Consider the following 21,024-nt stretch of genomic DNA (forward strand, 5'->3'; position numbering starts at 1 on the left):
TACAGCATCCTCCCAGCTGAGGTCAGGAAGGCTTTTTTCTGCTCACAGGATGCAACACAGCTAAAAAATGAACCAGAACCTTCCTGTTAGCCCTGAGCAGAGGAATTGAGGAGGTATCAGTACCTCCACAAAAACAGATCTCAGAAGGTGTCCAAAACAATGTAATTCCCATGTTGCTTCAGTTTATTGCCTTCTGTGGCCTCTTCAGATTTAAGATTTGTTAATTAGAATGTTTGCCACCATTTATTAACTATGACAACAGTTATTGGAACATGCAAATTTAGAAAATAGGTTTCTCTTTCACAAAATCTCTGGATTTCTTAAACTTTCCTCTTAAATGATGTGCTGCTCTTAGTGCTCTGAAAGTGGCCCTTTGATTTTCAGGTCTTCTGGAAATATTGAAAATAATATTGTTCTGTAGATTTCAAAGAGCGTTCCTCAGATTTCAAAGCTACTACAGATTTACACCAGCACAACTGAAAGCCAAATTTGCCTTTCCATTTGTCATGACTTACTGAGTTTATGGATGGTCTGGCTAATGTGATGCATGATTTATGATACAAAATAATGCTGTACATAGCCAAATATTCAGAATGCTTTGCAGTTATCACTGGGCTGCACAAATAGCAGGAACGTTTCATCCAAACCCAGATACAAAAATGAATCTGAATTCTCTGCCAAAAGAAAATGAATGCATTCTTTTCTTTCACCTCTTCCTAATAATGTGTGCTTTTCCATTGCCTTCAAGACTGCAAGTTAGCTATAGCTATGCAAATTAGTTCATCTATGAAATACACTTTTGCATTTTTTACTGCCCCCCACCCCACCCCTCAACAAAAATTATGTACCTACTAAAAAAGCAGTGTTTGTGGATCAAACTAAAGATCTTTCTCACCCTGTTCTGTTCAGCTATATTCCTATGTGGCCAGGGTAACTCCTCAGCAATCTTCTCTTTGCCCTGGGTGGTCTGGCAGTTTGTAGCAGTGGGAAATCATGGAGCGAAACATAGAGGTTCTCAGCAACTTTCAGCTGTAACACTGTCATGCCTGTAGGTACAGGACCCTCGAACAGACTCCATTAACTGAGCAGCATGGAAATGGTCCTCTGAGATGCTTAAAAGAGCATCTGTGGTCTCTCATTCTGCCCTTTTGACTCGGGGTGGGGGGGACAATTCATTATTAATAATGAGAAAAATACATTACTATTAAGGCTGCCTGCTAGCAATTTGATGTCTTCATTCTGGTGAGAGTTCACCCAGATTTGTCTTACTCCACTAGCAGATATTTATGGAGAATATATACAAAAGAGGTCAGTCATTGGTCTGTGCCCAGCTCTCATGTTGCATCTCTCTCTTGAAAAGCAAGAAAATGTAAATAACAAGTCTTTATAAACTTTATTCCATTCTCTGTTGCCAGTTTGTGCTTTCAGTTGTCATTGAGATGTGATTGGTACAAACCGATATGGATGTTTTAGCAGACATGTATGAAAATCCCTTCATTCCCCATTATACTGGGTCCTTCTCTGTGCTCTTATGTATTAGTTAGTGGTTATTCCTGCTAGACTGACTGTTTGCTATGCAGAGCAGGGCTATCTATATGGGTTTTGCTTTGAAGGATTAGTACTGGTCAGCTAGAAACAGCCAGGTTCTCTTGAGCTCCTGATGACTTTTTTGTTATTGCAAGCTTTGTGAGATCTTTGCTCCTAAAAAGGTTTAGATTAAAAGAAATATTGTTTGGAGGATGAAGTCACTATTCCTTTTGTTATTACAAAGTAGGAAACAAGCAAAACAACACACTATAAATAAAACCACTTAAAAATTCTAGCAGTTTTTCAAATCTCAAAAAATAATCTTTCATGTGAATGTTATAAAGGAGAATAAATTAATTTTTCATTCGGCTGAGTACTATGCATAAATTGCAAGTGTTGTAAGTCTATTTATCAGGCTGGCTGGAACATGACTAATAATAAACTGGGAGACTAGATTCTTATTATTACAGTCTAATAAACAAGAATTCTCCCTTACCTTGCTTTATGCTATTTTCTATGAAGCAGAAAGAAAATATATTTTCATACAGTTATCATTCTTCAATCTCCCAATCTCATCTTAAAAAGCTTATCAGTATTTCAGAGAAATTGATGAAAAATTGAGCACTTGGAAAACTAAGAGGACATTTATGTCAGGAAGAGATAAATTGTCCCCAGGTCTGTGCACCTCATTTCTACAGGTTTTTTAGGAGGAAACCCACAAGTAGTCTGACCATATCAGTAAAATGTCACATCCCTTAAATAATACCTTCCCTCTAAAAAATTTAACCATGTTGTTAACTTCTCAGAAGGGCGGGGGTGGGGTGGGGGTGGGGTACTTTTTGGTTTGATTTGTTTGGGGTTTTTTAATCACCTTTCATTTCTCTGCCCTATGAACAACCACAAGAGGGATCCCTAGTGTGAACCTGAGGAACTCCAGATGACTCGCATAGCTTTTGCACATGACCTTTTCCATGCTCCTCAGACTGTATGACTTTGTAGGTGCATTTTCTTCTGTGCACCTGTAGCTGATGCTGTATGTGTGACATGACTTTGCACAATGTGATCTAAAAGTTTCTGAAGGACTCACTGCAGCTTGTCCATGGAAATCAGCACAGATAAGGCTATTTGAGCCCCTCACTTTAACAAACTTTTTACTGTCCAAGAGTTCTCTCTTGTCTGCCAGCAAACTGCTCCAGGGATGCACTTCTCACCTGTTTGCAATATGCCAAACCCACTCTTCAGAGCTTTATGAAGTGAAACATTCACTCCTATCCTATCCCACATTCCTTGTTTTCTAGAAAGTAAAAGTCCTTAAAAGCAATTACAAGGATCTAGCAAGTAAACTCCCTTCTCTTCTAGAACTGAATTAACGTCTCCTTATCTTCTGAAAAAATAGGGAATACACACCTCCTCAGGAGTTTTTCCTTTGTGTTTTCATTTGCTATAAATTTTAGAATAACTAAGTGGACTTGCAACAGCTACCTGGCCTTCTAGAGACAGAAGTTTTAGCCACTTTTTTTTACTGAATCCATGTACACTGGGTTTTTTCCCCTTCCCTGATCAAAGAGCAGTAATTTTTCAGCAACATTCCCACTTCAGCTCTATTTCTAGGCCAGCTGGAATTCAGTGAAGTCAACACATGCCATTAGATTCAGTCCAATCTTGAAATTAAAAAAATTATTTCACTATGAGGCAGTGGCAAGGAAGAAGTCTCACAGTCCAGCTCAAGTATATATACTGCTTTCTTTTTCAAGGAAGAAAGACTTCTGTACAAAAGTCCATCAGGTCAAGATGACAGATTTGAGGGGGAGGGAAAGGTTCTAGTTTATTATATATTCTATGCTGTAGTTGCTATGTGTTCCTGCTTGGCATAGTCCTGATAAAGTAAATTACACTGGAAGTTTACTGCAATTAGGAGAATTCACCTAGGCTTGGAAGCACAGCAAAATGCTCTGGGGATGTACTTTAAATGTGTAAGATTTCTCTATAAAAGAAGATTATTTTCTTCTTTTATTAATTACCATAGCGTTATATCCTTACCAAAGTGATATTTTCTCCATATGCTGTCCCTCTCTCAAATCAGTTTTGTTAGCCCCTGTGACAGCAGCCAATGTGTCTTGCAGTAAATGTTAAATTTGTTATGCCAGAAGGCATGACAAATATGACATAATGAATACTTGCTACTGGATAACCAAATTATTTTTTTCAAAGCATTATTTTACAATGTAACACATCTTCTTTGCAAAATGAGTTTTTCATAAAATTTTCTGATGTTTTCTACCACAAAGAACTTTCCTAAACTTTAACAGTTCTGTGTTCAAAAGAAGCAGGAATAATCGTAGTAGCAGAGACTATAGATTAACTTTTTTTCTTCCTACATACTGGTAGAGCAGCACAAATCTCACTCCTTCTTGTCCTAGCCCTTACTTTATGCCTTCCTCCTGTGCACTCCCAGTGCATCCCTGGCATGGCACTGGCTCTCATAAGGGAGTGACAGGGGCCACAGGGCCAGGGAGAGCATGGGCACTGGGACTTCACCTCTGGGTGCCAGCTATTGGATTAATTTTTCTTTAAAGGAAAACTGAAGCTTCCATCACTCTTCTGAGAGATAAAACAGATTGGAGTTGAACCAGGCCTTGTGCTAAGCTCAGTGGTCCTGAAGCCTCAGCTGCTTGTGGATGTCAGAGAAAATCTTGGCACTTCTCTTCCCAGGACAGCAAAGGAGAGTAGGACATGGATCTAACCTAGAGCTTCTAATCATGGCCATAGATGTGGATCCCTGGTGAACACTTAGGCTTTATGGGGAGTCACACAATGAACTGCAGCTATTTCAAAGCAAAGTACCTACTGATGCAAGCACTTTGTAAATCATACCAAAATTATTGTGTAATTAGTAACAAGGGGAAGGGAGATAAACTAGAAGCATGGAAGACTATTTAGGTGTTAGAGATACCGACGTTAGCAGGGCCTGACAAAGTTTCTCCCTGAGTACTCACAGCAGTAGCCAGAGCGCTGATTTCTGAAGATGATTAGAAGACAGTGAGATCCCAAAGGACTGGAAAAGGGTGAAGAGAAAATCCATCTCAAAGAGGAAAAAGGTGTATCTAAGGAATTAGTGACTATTCAAACTAACTTCTGTACCCCAAAGGGTAGCAGAATAAATTATCAAATAATCTATCAGTTCGTTAACACCAAGAGGGTAATAAGAACCACTTAACATGTATTTGTCAAAAACAAATTGTGCTCATGCAATACAATTTCCTTCTTTGACAAAATAATTGGCTAAGTGGCTGAGTGGGAAGCATGAAATGTGACATATCTTGTCTTTATTATGGCTTTTGACACAGACCAACATAACATCCTCATCATCAATCAAAGTAGAGAAATATATTCTAGATAAAACTGCTGTACAGAAGGTTGAATAAAGAATAGTTAAAAGTCTTTTTTCTACTGAAAGGAAGTTAAATGGTTCTTACAGAGGTATGTCCTACATCTTATATTCTTCAGTATTTTCATTAAGGTAAAAAATTATAGAGATAATATATTGGCAAAATTAACAGATGACACCAAATAGAAAGCTCTTTGGACAAGAGATGTAAAATTTAAAATTATTTTAACAACTCTGAGAAATTATCTGAAAGAAAGAAGTTGGTATGTAATATGTAAGATATGAGGTACATCACATGAGAAGGGAAAAGATTGAATGCATAAATGCAAAATATGGAGTAAAAAGTTAAAAGCTACTTTAGGAAAGCATGAGAAGTGTATTGTAAATCACAATGCTGCTGCAAAAAAAGGCAAATATCTTTCTAGCTTACTAAAGGTGCTTTTTTATGTCTTCATTTTACTGTATCTGGGACTATATGTTTACTATATCTATTAAGCAAGGCCTCTATTTTTAAACACTACACATGAGCAAAAATCTAGACAACAGAGAAAATTCATAGGAAAGGAAAAAATGTAAAATATTTCAGGCATTCTGGAAAAACTGAAGGAGTGGAGGTGGTTCATCAATGAACAAGAACAAATAAATAGGCTGTGGAGTCCATTTTCACATAGACAAAAAGTTGACAGGAAACTGACAGCAATACACTATTTGCTATGGGACTGGAAAAGAAGAAGTTACTCTAGGTGAAAAACATAGATGTTTGAGGATATTTGGAGGAGTTTATAGAATCATTGAAATGCTTTTGATTAGAGATTTCACATCAAGGAGTATGGTTATCCTCATGTCAGGGACATGACTTATCACTGTGTAACCAAACCTCACTAAAAATACTTGGATGGTAAATCAAAAATGAGTTATCAGCCATCCACTAAATTGTCTGGAGATCACACCACTACTGAACATTCACAAACTGACAGAGCAATTCTAGCTCTGTGGTCACCCACTCTTCAATTCCTCACACCCAGGTGTTGAGCAGTGGGCAATGGCACAGAGACTCTCAGCTGTGGGAGCTGAGTGATTCTTCAGCCAGTACCCACGCGTCAAGGAAAATGAAAACATCAGCCCTGGAGGAGGCTGAGAAGCAGAAATTCCTGGGACAGAAAATGAGACCAAGACTGGCACAGACAGCTTTAGTTAGACAAAGGAAAACCTGCCTGGGATCACAGACTGGCTGCTAGGGCTCCAGGATGCTCACTTCACCTACGCAGAAGAGAGATCTCACCTGTTACAGCAGCAAACATCATTCAAACTGTGGATTCCCTTTGAATGTTTTTCTACAGATGCTGGTTTTTTAGTTCTTCACCCTTCCATCCCCATTCCACTGCCCTGCTGGAAGCAAGAGTTGATCTCCAGGATTTTTACCTTTACTCTGCAGCCCTGCCATACCTCCCTCAGCCAGCTCCTAGAAACTCTAATGCCTTCCCTACCTCTTTTCTTTATCCACACTGCCCTAATCCCTCCTCTTACCCTCCCAAACACTGTAGTTCTAGCTCCAGTGCAAATAGTAAGAGGGAAAAAGATCAAGATGAGACTTAAAAGACTGTAGGGAAAAAAAAGGAGACCAAAAAAAGAATTTTCTAGTAGAAGGAAGAGAAAGAAAGGTGAACAAACATCAAAGCCATGTTGACAAAAAAGTAGAGCAGAAAAATAGGTAATGAGATCGTTTGGAAGAGCAAGGCAGAAAAATGTGAAGGAGTCAAATGGTGGCAGCATACTTTCCTCCAGAGCCTGCCACCAGATTCAGCATTTCCAGGCTTATCCCTCCTCTTTCTAGTAAAATTCAGCATAATCCACTAGTAAAATGTTTCTTTTCCTTCCTTCTAAAGATAAAGTGCCACAAAGGCTAACATTATTATTCCAATCAGTTCCCCTAGTTGAAAACACAAGGGTTTGTTCCGTGTCATTCCAACAGGGAATGTCTATTTTCTCAATTTTAAAGTAGTAGGAGGTGCATTTTTAAAAATTTATTGGAAGACACTAAAAATGTCTTTTGCAAATTTGGAAAATCAAGCACTCTAGTTAAGAAGCAGGAAAATTAAAGAAATCTTTTCATGGGCACCTTGCTACAGTTTCTTTAACTGCTTGTTAACCTATCATTAACCTGCCTCTTGAACACTTCTTTACACATTTTTTCATGTAAGCTGCATTTCCTTATACATCTGTTGTCTGAAGGCAGAGGAAGAATAATAGAGTTCTTATTTAGCCTTTTGTTCCTAACTACAGTTATAATCTTCCTAACTTATATATTGTCTGGATACAATATCTCCATACCGTAAAAGGAGGTGGCACAATATCCGATATTTAGAAACCATAACAGTAAATAAACAATCATTCACAATGAACAAGGTACTCTGATGGCATAAATTGTTGGGGAAATATTTTTCCATTTAGTTCATATTTCCTTTTCCATCATATATCTCATGATCTTGAGAGGAGCAAGGCCAACAGAATTTGTACATATTCTCTGACTTGTCATTTAACTGTCTTTTGATAACAGCATAAACACAGTAGCTGTTCTCTATGGTATATTATTCTACCATTGCCTATAGCTGCATTACACCCTCTTCCCACCAATGAAAACGTATGCCCATATACTTTAAAGATGAGTTTATCTAGGTGACAGCTTGGGTAACTTCTGGTCTTAAATAGCTCTCCTCGGCAATGCGAAGGAACCATTCACTGTCACGCTTAAAATACAGCCCACAGAGAGTCTGTCTCTGTGTAAGAACATGCCCGGGATTAAGGGCATGAGAGGTCAGGGGAAAATAGGGTCTGATGGTCAAGAAACTAGAGGTGCTTATCTAACAAACACATTTTCATACAGTTAGATACTTCATTCATTTTTTCTCCAGTTTTTTGTATAATTGTTCTGTGGTGCTCCACCTCTTCATATCAAGGGATTTAAGAGGGCTAAGGGACATTCAGATGTTCTTCATGTTACCTCCATCTGAGGATTTTCCTGCTTCTGTAAATGCCAAGGTCTCCATATATTTTTCTGCTGTAATATCATATGTTGTCTTGTCTAAATGGCAAAGGAGAAAGTTGCAAAAATTATCATTTCCTACACAAGAAAGATTATGCTGAAACAGGCAGAGTTTAGAGGAAGAAATGGTGTATTTATTAGCTCGACTGATAAAGTTGGAAAAAACAGCTATGTTTTAGGTCTATCAAGTTCTTAACTATGCTAGTTCTTTTACTAAAAGATACTATCACCCTAAAAACTTGCACATATAATACATTAAACCATTGCTCAATTTGAGACTGTCTTTGCTGGAAAACATTGAATAACTCTTTGGGATAATCTCCTGAGCCAGAAGATATATCAAGACAATTTAACAGCTCTTATTTGTAATTTGAAGTATTCTTTTTTTTTAAAGCTAGAGTTTATTTAAGGATATACTTCAGGTTCTCTAGCTCCAGTGGAACCAAAACTCTTCCTCTGTTGACTTCCTGAATGCATTAAATGCTCTTCTAAATTGGAGCCTCTGGATGTCTCTGCAGTCCTCTATAACTCAAAAGTTTTCATCAGCTATACTATACCAAAACATTGGAATAGCTGGAACATTCCAACATGTTATAAGAAACTTAATTTAAAAAAATACCCAGGCAAGATTAAATTTGTAGTGCTTTAGGACTAGCATGACCAACACAGAATTCAAAGAAAACTATTCTGCTTTATAACCTTTCTGTCATGAAGATTGCCTGAAAAACTGGGGGGGTGGAAGGGGGAAGAAAGGGGGAAAAAAAGCTCACATTTTCTTTTGTCTATCCCATAGAGACCTAGTCTCTATACAGACTATGAGACAGATGGGTAGGCATTCACAATCAGCTCTCTATCAGCTCAGAAGCACTGGATGGCACCTGGTCCAGACAGAGGTAAAACATTTCTATCTTTGGGGCATTTCAGCGTATATGGAGACTAATATTTTGCCTTCTTCAAACCAGCAGGAAGATCCCCTTAGTGGTAAAATACAGTCACTAGCATTTACTGGGTGAAGTTGCGAGGGAGGAATGATGGTTCTACAGTAAAATATTAAAGACCTTTTTGGGTCCTGACAATAGTGCATCGTGAAAACATATTCACAAAGGTGGAAAGTTAGCTGTGATAGCACTGGGCAGCTGTGCAGGGTACCTGTGAGCCCAGTTTGGGGTGGTGTCACTCATCCGGCCTAGAGGAAGGGGTCCCTGCTGCCATCCTGGGCTTTGTTCTGCAGGAAGCTGGCTGGTTGGTTGACTCCAGAATAGAGCCCAGGAGTGACATCATGTTTATACAGATGATCAAGAAATCTGCTTCCAGGTTCACTTCAAAAACTGGCAGCACCTAATGCCACTCCAAGGAGATCACTTGGTGATTCCTCAGCTCTTTCCAAGTAGAAGAAAACTGCGTTATACATGAAGCATATAGGAGCAGAACTCAAGGCTCTGGACTTAACTACAACTTTTAATACACTTCGTTTCAGTACTCATTTGAATAATCAAATGACTATGCCAATGGCCTTCTTCACATAAAAGTTTCAATGAAAACAGTATTTGAGGAAAGTGCTGTTGTAATGTTTTGCTTTTCAAGCAAAACATGACTATCTAGATGTGCCTGATGTATGCTCTTCTGGGATATCTCACATTTTACTGTTGTCTTAAGTGCTGAATGACACTACTTTTCTGAATCAGGACTATTGAAAAGTATTTAAATTAAATCCATTCACATGCAATTTCTGACAATAAATAGAGAGCTTAAAATATGTATCTATACAATTCAAACTACAAGGAAATAATTGAGGAACAATTATTATCAAAGAGAAGCTTTGGCTATATTATTAAAGGAAAGATATTGATATATGACAAGGTATGTGACAATATGTGTTCTTTTCTCATACCAGGCCACCTTCTGCAAAGTGGCAATGGATTGGCTTCTCATGAATGAAGGAGGCTATTAATGACACTGAATTTGGAAATAATTGTATTATATCAGCATTATATACACATGAATTATGAAATCGGATAACCAATCAGCATGCAGGTTAATTCCTGCTCCCAGGAAGCTTAGCTCAGGACCAGCTTCCAGTTCCCAAACACTGGCACTGTTAAGAGATAATACAGTAAAGACTTTGCAAACACCAAAAAATTTGCCAGTGCACTAAAAACAGAACAGAGAAAGCTTCATCTATAAGCATGCTAGCTGTTGATGCTTGTCACAGCAATAGCTAAAAATGAAAACATTTCCCAAAACTTTATTAAACTCTGTAGTGGATTACTGAAACAACGCCCTCTTCCATTGAGGAAACTGGCCTTTCTGCAATAATTTTTATTGGCTGCAGTGCACTTCTACTAATAATACTGCTCAGTTCCCTCTTTGTAGAATTACTCCTGCTTCTCTCCAGCCCTTGGGCAAGGAAGTTTGCATTTAGTTAAAGGATCTTCACTAGCCTTCCTTTTAAAATACATCTTTGATGAGAAGTCACCCTCGGGTATAGATAGCAATGAAATACATGGAGTGCTACAAACGTTTCCGGTACCCTTTCTTGCAGGAAATTAAAAGAAAGAATTCAAAGATCTCTTTGTAGACATCCATCCTGTACAATAAAGATCTGAGTGAACAATTATATAAATCTGACATAGGTTTCCTGAGCTTAAAGCTTGTAGAACAAGTATGAAATCAAACGATGAGCACTATCTATCTCATTAGTTCCTTTCCTTGCATAACAATTGCAGGTGACAACTTTGGCTAGTAAATTTGAAAATATGTCCTTGGGAAAAGACACAACTTTGACTTTCATATGGTTGCTATGTAAGGCTGAAGAAGTTATTTAGTAGAAAGTAAGTGTCATTCACTTAAAGGATTGCAGCAGTTTAAATATATTTTCGCTTCAGTAAGCATACATTTACCAAGCAAAATATCTCACACAGGAAAGAGAAAGATGCAGGCCCAAGGAAAGAATAAAGTCCAATGCAAACTTCACAGTGCAAAAAATATACTGAGTCATGAGTGGAAGAACATATGAAAATTATGCCTTCATGACTTTTTCCTTTTCCTGAAGTGTCCTACTTTAAATTTGGCACAGAGAGGCATTGAAAGCAAGAGGAGTACACTTGCAGAGCCAAGACCTGAGGAGCAGCCCAATTCCATACATTTTGCTGACATTCTTTAATTTCACTAATACTTAAAACAGAAGTTTGGTCCCTCATAAGGAAAAAAGTGTCTGCTGTTTGTAGTACTCAAGTTGTCAAGACAGTCAAGCTAGCTGTTGCTAAATCAGTTTCCAGAATGAAACATCAAAGATGATAGAGAAAATTTCAAACTTTTCCTCTGAAAATAGAGAGGCCCCTCATACTATCATTTCTCTCTGCAAAGAATCCAAAACCTGTGTATCTATTATTGCAATTATTAAAGAAAACCTTGCAGAGTCAGGCAGCAAAGACTTTTCAGAAAAGTCTTATTTGACGCCTGTAATAATGGAAATCCCATTTGCAGCACACTATCATCTCAGCCATTACACACCAATGCTTAGAGCAATGCTGTGTACTGGAAGTGATAAAACACACTTTAGAAATAGCTCTTCAAGCATGACCAGATACAACAGAGTCAAATGTGGCATGTCATATGTATTATATTATCATCAGAAGGCATGCATAGCATATTCCTAATCTTTAAGTCTCCGGTGCCTTGAGAAGCAACATGAATTACATGTTCTAGCATTTTTTTTCTAAATAGACTTATCAGATGATAATCATCACTTGGTTTTAGTCAAGTTCCATTGCATAACTGATTTTCAGTGTTAAATATATTTTAGGTCCTTTTAAAGATCTAGCCTATTACTTTCTTATGTACTGTTTGTCAATGAAAAATTTTGCTGTTTTAGTTAAATGTTAATCCTATTGCTGCAAAACTCAAGATGGCTCTTTTCCAGCAATTTGCTGGGTAAATTTTGCATCTGGAATATTATCTGTGGCTTTCACACAGCAATATTTCCCTGCTTCATTTGAGCATGTTTTTATGCTCAGTTCAGCTTGAAGACTTAACGTGTCATCATCTGGCATCCATATGCAAATATAGATCAGAAACACTTTCAAAAACATTCATATGAAAAAGGAAAAGCTTATTATGTGGATGGATTAAGACAGAGGCATACACAGAGTTACCGACCCTATAGCCTTAGGATACAACCCTGTGATTTCCTGCAAGCTGTGGAGCATTCCCCCTGCTCCCAGCAAAGCTCATAGGCAGCTTGGAAACCCACAAACCTGTCTACTTCTGACCTCTCTTTTCTTCAAATGTCAAACTTCTCTGACAGTACACCAGTTCCCACAAGATGTTACTGACTGCAAAGAGGCTTCTGAGAAGAAATAAGTGATTTTTCACACGTGGCTGAGAAGGGAAAAAATTAATTTGAAAGTTCTAGTGAAATACATATACGTGATCAAACTAATTTGTATTACGGTCTTATTCTTTCAAGCCTCATCCTTCCTCTTACATTAGTGTTGTCACCTTTATCTCTTCTTGCACTGCGTACAAAATTAAGCAAAGGCATTGCCTTTTTTTCATATTACATTTTATCATAATTCATTTTACTGAAATTAGAGGATTTTTTGACCAACTGTAAGGAACAACTTCAGTATATGTGGGCACACAGATATGCATGTACTTACCTGTAACTTACCTCACTTTGAGTTCCGCAAATCAGAGACAACATAATATAAAACAGACAATAAAGTAAAGATATTCAGAAATGTTCCCTGTAGGCATCACTGTGACCTTCTTGTTTGTAGTTTATCAGAAATCTGGGAACAGTAGCAAGGTTTTATTATTGTGGCAGTTACAAGGGGCACAGTGCAGGTGTTTGCTAGCCCTGTGTTCAGTCACATCTCACCTGCCATTGGAGTTAGAAGACTGCTGCCTGCAGGGTTGGTGTCTCCAAGCACAGCCCCGGCTCCTCCAGTCGACGGACAGATGTCTGAATGAACACAGCGTGCCTGTAACCTGAAGACTGGCCATTCTTTCTCCAATGCTATCAGGATAAAAAGGTTTTGCAGTACTTCAAAGTTCTTGGTGCTTTGCCAGCATTCTCCTTCCACAGTCTTTCAGTGAAACCGTGCCCCGGTCTTCAACTTTATATGATCATCTGAACCAAAATAAACTGATGACTTTTCTCCTTTGGATGTTTGTCCCTCAACAAGAAGCATAAAATTTTCCTTTAATTGACATTTTGAATGCCAAAGCAATCAGCTTTGGTGCAGGCACATTCTGCAGCAGAGCAGGGGATTGGTGTGCAAGGGGGGGTTCCTGAGCCAGGGAAGCCCCAGGAGAGCGCAGACACCTAACAGAGAGTACAGCTGACAAGGCATGAGCAGGGCCAGGAGTAATGGCGGCCACCCCCCACTCCCACAAAGGTTAGCCGTAGGGAGTGCGGTGACCAGGAGCGCGGCAACCAGAGCAGGCAAACTGGACACGGCATGGCAGACAGGCACCTCTTCGAAGGAGGGGCGTTCCACTGGCCGAGTGGAGAGACTTGAAGTCCACATAACCCAGCAACCAGGCACCATTCCATGACCATCTGCACGGGCCAAGGGCACTCATCCTACCTGAGTCTCAAGGCAGAATGGTGGAACTCATCTGAGGGCAAAGGCTGCAGGCCCGGCTGGGGGGTCTGCACCATCCACTCCAGCCTCCACCCAGATGGAGCTGCTGAAGGGAGAGGCTGTGGTGCAGGCCCCGCGCTGCAGAAAGTCCCTAGAGCTTTCTCCTGGGGCAGGGACAGGCAGCAGAGCTGCCTGCAAAATAAGTGCCCGGGTGGAGGCCCTCCTGCAGCCGGTGGCTGAGCTGCAGGAGGCAGTGAGAAGGCTGCATAACATCAGGGAGGCTGAGAAAGGGGTTAGATAGATGGTTCCAAGTGCAGTCTGCAGTGGACCTACAGCCCATGGCCAAACAGCCAAAAACTCCCCCACCGGCACACAGGGAAGGGAGAGGGGCCAATAGTACGGAAGAATGGAAGCTGGCAATGGCAGGGACCAGCAGGAGGAAGAGACTTGCCCCAAAGCCTGAGATGCCCTTGCAGAAACACAGGACAGACAGCCTGGGAGGAATACAGAGCAATTGTCCAAGCAGCCCAGGATCAGGTTAGGAAAATTAAAGCCTGATAGAATCAAATCTGGCCAGGGACATCAAAGGCAACAAGAAAAGCTTCTATAGGTACATTGGTGATAAAAGGAAGACTAGGGAAAATGTGGGCCCTCTCCAGAAGGAAATGGGAGACCTGGTTACACGGAGAAGGCTGAGGTACTCAATGACTTTTTTGCCTCAGTCTTCACCAGTAAGTGCTCCAGCCACGCTGCCCGAGATGCAGAAGGCAAAGGCAGGGACTGGGAGAATGAACAACCTCCCACAATAGAAGATGATCAGGTTCAAGACCATCTAAGGAACCTGAAGGTGCACATGGGACCTGAGGAGATGCATCCGCAGTCCTAAGGGAACTGGCAGATGAAGTGGCTAAGCCACTATCCATCATATTTGAGAAGTGGTGGCAGTCTGGGGAAGTTCCCACTGACTGGAAAAGGGGAAGCATAACCCTCATTTCTAAAAAGGGAAAAAAGAAAGACCTGGGGAACTACAGGCCAGTCAGCATCACCTCTCTGCCTGGCAAGATCATGGACCCTGGAAACTATGCTAAGGCATATGGAAAATAAGGAGGTGATTGGTGACAGCCAACATGGCTTCACTAAGGACAAATTGTGCCTGACAAATCTGGTGGCCTTCTACAACAGGGTTACAGCATAGGTAGATAAGGGAAGAGCAATGGACGTCACCTACCTGGACTTGTGCAAAGCATTTGACACTGTTCCACATGACATCTTTGTCTCTAAATTGGAGAGACATGGATTTGACAGAGGGACCACTCAGTGTATCCAATAAGGAATTGGCTGGGTGATCACACTCAAAGAGTTGCAGTCAATGGCTCGATGTCCAAGTGGAGACCAATGACACATGGTGTTCCTCAGGGGTCAGTATTGGGACTTGCACTGTTTAACAACTTTGTCGGTGACATGGACAGTGGGATTGAGTGCACCCTCAGCAAGTTTGCCAATGACACAAAACTGTGTGGTCCAGTCAACATGCTGAAGGGAAGGGGTGCCATCCAGAGGGACCTTGACAGGCTTGCGAGGTGGGCCTGTGCAAACCTTATGAACTTCAACAAGGCCAAGTGCAAGGTTCTGCACATGGGCCAGGGCAATCCCAAGTACAAATACAGGCTGGGCAATGAGTAGATTGGAGGCAGCCCTGAGGGGAAGAACTTGGGCGTATTAGTTGACAAGAAGCCCAACATGACCCAGCAATGTGCACTTGCAGCCCAGAAAGCCAACCATATCCTGGGCTGCATCAAAAGAAGTGTGACCAGCAGGTCAAGGGAGGTGATTCTGCCCCTCTACTCCACTCTCATGAGACCCCACCTGGACTACTGCATTCAGCTCTGGGGGCCCCAACATAAGAAGGACGTGGACCTGTTGAAGTAAGTCCAGAGAAGGGTCACGAAGATGATCAGAGGGATGGAGCACCTCTCCTATGAAGACAGGCTGAGAGAGTTGAGGTTGCTCAGCCTAGAGAAGAGAAGGCTCCAGGGACACTTTATGGCAGTCTTCTAGTACCTAAAGGGGACCTACAAGAAAGCTGGAGAGGGACTTCTTACAAGAGCATGTAGTGAGAGGACAAGGGGAAATGGCTTCAAACTGAAAGAGGGTAGACTTAGATTAGATGTAAGGAAGGAGTTCTTCACTGTGAGGGTGGTGAGGCACTGGAACAGGTTGCCCAGAGAGGTTGCGGATGCCCCATCCCTGGAAGTGTTCAAGGCCAGGCTGGATGGGGCTTCGAGCAACCTGATCTAGTGGAAGATATCCCTGCCCGTGGCATGGGGGTTGGAACTAAATGATCTTTAAGTTTGCTTCTACCCCAAACCATTCTGATTCTATGAGCATGGCATGATCACTTTCAGCCCGTCTGTTCTTCCCCCTCCCAGACTACAGCGGTGACTACAGAGCTACACATTGCCTAAGCACAGGAAAACCAGTGAGCTTCACTGCTTGCACATGAAGGGTAAGCCTAAGCAACATAACGCTATGTCAGGCAGAGATACCAAAGCAAACTTGTAATAGATTAACATGCATATTGAAAACAGCATTGCCTGCATATTCCCTGCTGTATTATTTATAGCCAACACTGTTGTACTACTTTCAGGACTCAAGCCAGCATCTGAGAGCTACTATCTGCACATGCAACTGTGCTGAATTAACATGCCCAGCTCAGCTGCATCAATGGAGTCCAAAACTAATCCCATAGAGACAGTGACTTGAATGTCAGCTAATTATGTGCAAAGATTAATTTCTCTGCATCCCCCGATTTCACTGATTAACACTCCAGTCATGGAGCCTTCAGCACTTTCTACTCTCTTTACCTCCCCAGTAGCTGTAGAATAGGCAGGCTGTCCAGCACCCTGGTGAGTGGCTCAGCAGATCCCCATTAATAGTCCTCAGGTCTCTGCAGAGGCAGTTTGAATGAACTCTAGTATTCCAAGTTTCATCCCAATATCTGCATTATCTCATCCTTCAAGAAAATGCTGTCCATCCTGCAGGCAGTGGTTCCAGTCTGAAGTATTAGATTACAGGTTTTTTGAGACAAGCTGTAGGAACTCCAAGGACTTTCTACATCAAGGCATTCTGATTTTTTTCCATAACAGAGGTAGTTGTCCCTTGTAGTATTTTCCGTATTTTAGCATTTGCAACAGGAAAAGCCACTGTGCATAATAGTAGTGGGCTGCGTTATTAGCATGAAGACCCTACAGAATTAATTCTCTGTAAATTTGCTGGCAAGGCAGTGCCAGCGACCTCAAAACTAGATCACCAATGACCAGCTCAAATAAGAATTGCCCCTGAACCATAGAAAATCTACTCAGTCCCTTGGTAGATCTGGTTACATGTAAAAAGCACCCCAGGAGCCTAGGATCGCTCTAGTCTGATGTTGTCAATGTACTACATAGATATTGTAATCCTCATTATGTTCACAGAGCAAACAGCATCCACTCTGCCTTTCTGGTTCATGGCATATTATAAGCACAAACTTGCTCATCAGCCTGTTTTCTCTAGCATCTTTTGGGGCATCTTTTTACTTTTTGTAAGTAGACTCTTCATAAGTCCAGAACATGCTGTGAATACCCAGTAAATCCAGACGAAAGTCCATAAGGGCCTCTAAGACAGACAGACCTATTGTATTTGTGTGACTTCTTGTTCACTTTGTGACTTCAGCCTCGCCTGTCTAACAAGTACATTTCTTGTGGGAACACGTTCAAGATCACATTTTCATGTGCTCTTGAAACTGAAAGATTTCTTCTGTAATTGCACTAATTTATTTTAGGATGAAAACTACTTCATCTTTCTCATATACAGAGATGAAAGCCTAGGTATTAATCTGGTCAGAATTAAGTGGTGTAACATCTCTGCAACCCACTATTACACATCTTTCAAGTCTCACATGTTAAGACACAGTTGTTAGATTTCTTATGCTTATTCCCTCTGCCCGGGACCTGGCTCTCACCTGTGCACCCCAGAGCCCATCCAAAGCAGAGGTTCTATGTCCTTGCCAGACAAGTTTCTAGAACATCTAGTGTGCCTTGGAGCCTTCTCAAAGCAATAATATTATAAATGAGGATTGACCAAATCTGGTCCTCTCTTCTATGAGTTTTTTTTTTTCTGGACATAGGTTCTCACCATCATGTAACTATAACTATTCTGAACATCATATTTTAATTCTATGAAGTCATACTGCTTATAGATTTTATATAATTCTATGCATTGATATAGTTATTATTAATTTATACTGAAAAAAACCCAGGCTTTTAGACTGTGAGGGTCTTAATGAAACAAGTTTTAGACCCAATGAAAGCTCAAACTTAAAATCAGCCATAACCTTACCAGAACAGTTAAGCAGTGTTTGTGACAATCTTGAGGTTATTTTCTCAGTTGACAACTTTGTTTTGATTAGCAAGGGTTCATTGTGCCTGTGGAATTCTCTTTCTGGAAGAGGACAAGCAAGAGATGATTGTGGCTTATTTCAAATGCATTAGTTAAAGCTCACAACAAGCCATTAAAAAGAAAAAGCAAAATAAAAAAAAGAAAGTAGAATATTTATATTATACCAATATTGGTCACAACATTACAGTTCCTGCTGTATCAGCTTTTTTACTGTAAATGACTGTCAAGGGCTTATAATTCAGTTGCCACATTTCTTTCTGCCCTGAGACAACATCCTAGGAGAATGGCTTTTTACTTTATCTGAATATTTAAACAAAACCCACATATTTCATATGGTTTTGTCAGTCAGCTTACTGTGAAAGCCATTATAAAATAAATACAATATTAAAAATGGATGTACTTAAAATCTGCTCAACAGTTTGATGACACATGCTTTAGTCATTTATACAAAGACAGAAGAACTCCATTATTTTATGTCACTTTGAAGAGTAAGGCTTGCAGAAAAATAATTTTTTTTCTGAGATTTCAGCCTGGCATTTGTCAGAACCATTTTACTTTAGCTGGGAAAAATACTATACTCTGGAAAAGTTAACAGCCATGTTAGGTATGGGTTAGCAAATGGCATGTGGCAGCTGTTCCAGCAGGTGCTTCACCTGAGCCATGAGTGGTGCCTCACTCGCAGCAGAACACCGTCACTGTCAGGCTGTCTCATCGGTGGCTGCACAACACCTACTTGTAACATGGCTAAAGACAGTCAATGGTTTTCACTGTAATCACTAGAAACTTGTTTGTAAGTTAATGTAATGTATTTCTGACACAATGCCCTCCTCCTGAGGCAATTCTACATTTTCTGGACTGGTTTTCTGAAATTCCTTTTATGACAGTTACACTCGCTTCCAAAAGCAAGGACAATTGTAATTGTCTAATTGAAAAACTACATTTGTACTCATTATCCTTTGCTATTTCTGTTAGGAAGTAAACTAGAAGTTAGTTAAGATTTGTACTTTGATTAGAGAGTAGCCAATTTTTTTCACTGTTAGAAGCCAATCACTTTCAGACTGGTTGTTTAAGTAAGCATATCCACCTTGTGCTGGACACTACTCTTAGGCTGTCTTTCTAAGGTTATTTTTAACTTTGTCATATTGTCATGATTTATCAACTGAATATAAAAAACCCTATACTTTAAAAGGATTGCACTTTATAGAGGGAATAAAGTTAGGAGGACCTAATGGAGTTCTATATTTTAAATCTTCCTTCTATGGTCAATAAATAAGACCTTCCCTATTCATAGACTTCATTTGGATACCAACATCCAAGGTTAGAGTCAAAGCTATTTAGAAATAAGTTTAGCGTGGGACATATCCATAGTGACATGCACTCTAGGCAAATGCTTCTCTGATCACAGCCAGAGCCAGCTGAATGCAAAGCTTCTCCAGCAAAGAAGCTGAGCACAGCATCATGGCAGCAGCACTCCCCAGCCGAGCAGCCAAACCTCCACCCCAGCAGCAGCCTTTGCTCTGGTCCAGGCCCGATGCACATGCTGCACATGGAACCAGCATGGCCGTGCCTTTCGCACAGCAGCCGTCCTTCCACTCGTGGTCCAGAGTATGGGCCGACATACTGTACTGTATGTATATAGCGTGTAAATCCAGGGTGGCATGGAAATGTACATGCTGATGTTATTTTCGCCATACTTTTAAGTTATTGTTCTTTGGCTCCTGATTCAATCTGGCTGACTTCTCAGAGAAGCTCACCAGGAGAATTTGCTCAGCTCACTCTGCCTGCCCTGCTGCAGGGACAATAGCTTCCAGGCAGCCGCACAAACCTTTCAAAATAACACAATAATTTCTGCTTTGGCCATCTGTCCATGGAATCAGATTAAAGTGCTTTTAGAGAAAATAATTTTTGTCTCATTTTTATTATTATTCTTATTCACTCCATATTCCCTCTCCTGAGCCAGAGACAACATGATAGGTCAGATTTCTCATACATCTCCTATGGTTTCAAAACAACAACAACAAAAAAAAAAACCACCTTTCTCCAAGCCATCAAAAAAGCTTTAATCCTTAAACTAACAGTGTAATTACAAATCCATATCCCACAGTAATGTTCCCTACTAGCTACCACTGTCAATAGTAAATAATTCACATGGAGAGGCTCTAATGGCAAACACTCCACTTAAAAGCTCTTCACAGCAGACAGCAGGATAACAGTGTAATTCAAGCCCAGAAGTGAGGAATGCTTGACTCTCATGCGATTTCCCCACTGACAAAGTGCAAACAAAATTCCACGGGTCTTCCTGCTAGAGGAAATGTGCTCAGTGGAATAGAGCTGTAAGAGCGCAGGCAAGATGTGCAAATGTATTACAGGCTGCTAAAATGAGCTCTGTCTAGCACTGTGCTATATGATGCTTCCTGGAACAAACCCGGGGAAAGTTTTATGAATGAGAATACCTCTTCCCTCGCATTAAGGACTACATATGAGTATCTGGCATGGTCTTGCTGGGGAGAAGTGCTGCAAGGAACTTATCCCCACTTCTTCATCCGCTCTGCCTCCCCACAGAGCAAGGTGGGAGCCCTTTGCTGAGCCAGATGATGAAGACATGGCAGGCGCCAGCACTGCATAATCTGAACCTTGCCTCATACTGCAAGGTGCAGCATTACATGGACAGGAGAAGGATTGAGAAGGAATGGAAATGGCGTGGAAGAGGTTTTTAAGGAGTAGCAGCAAAAATAAATGCATTCAAAAGTAAAGATGCTTGCAAACATCTTGTGTTTAGCACTGGCCAGTTGTCTAGTCCTGTCATGGTGACACCACCCTCCAGGTAAGTGGACTGCCAGCACTTGCAGTCCAGCTGTCCTCCCAGTGCTCCAGGTTAGGTATGGAGAGCCAGGTCAGGTGTAGCACAAAATTGTAACTACCCTGTGGCAGAGGAACAAGTCACTGTTATTCTTAAAACTTGAAATCAGCAGGAACCGTTTGGTATTCAGTGCCAAAAAAATTCAGGACCTTAATATGTCTGCCTCAGATTAAAACTT

Source organism: Accipiter gentilis, chromosome 4 (assembly GCF_929443795.1).
Source record: "Accipiter gentilis chromosome 4, bAccGen1.1, whole genome shotgun sequence".
NCBI classification, from domain to species: Eukaryota; Metazoa; Chordata; class Aves; order Accipitriformes; family Accipitridae; genus Astur; species Astur gentilis.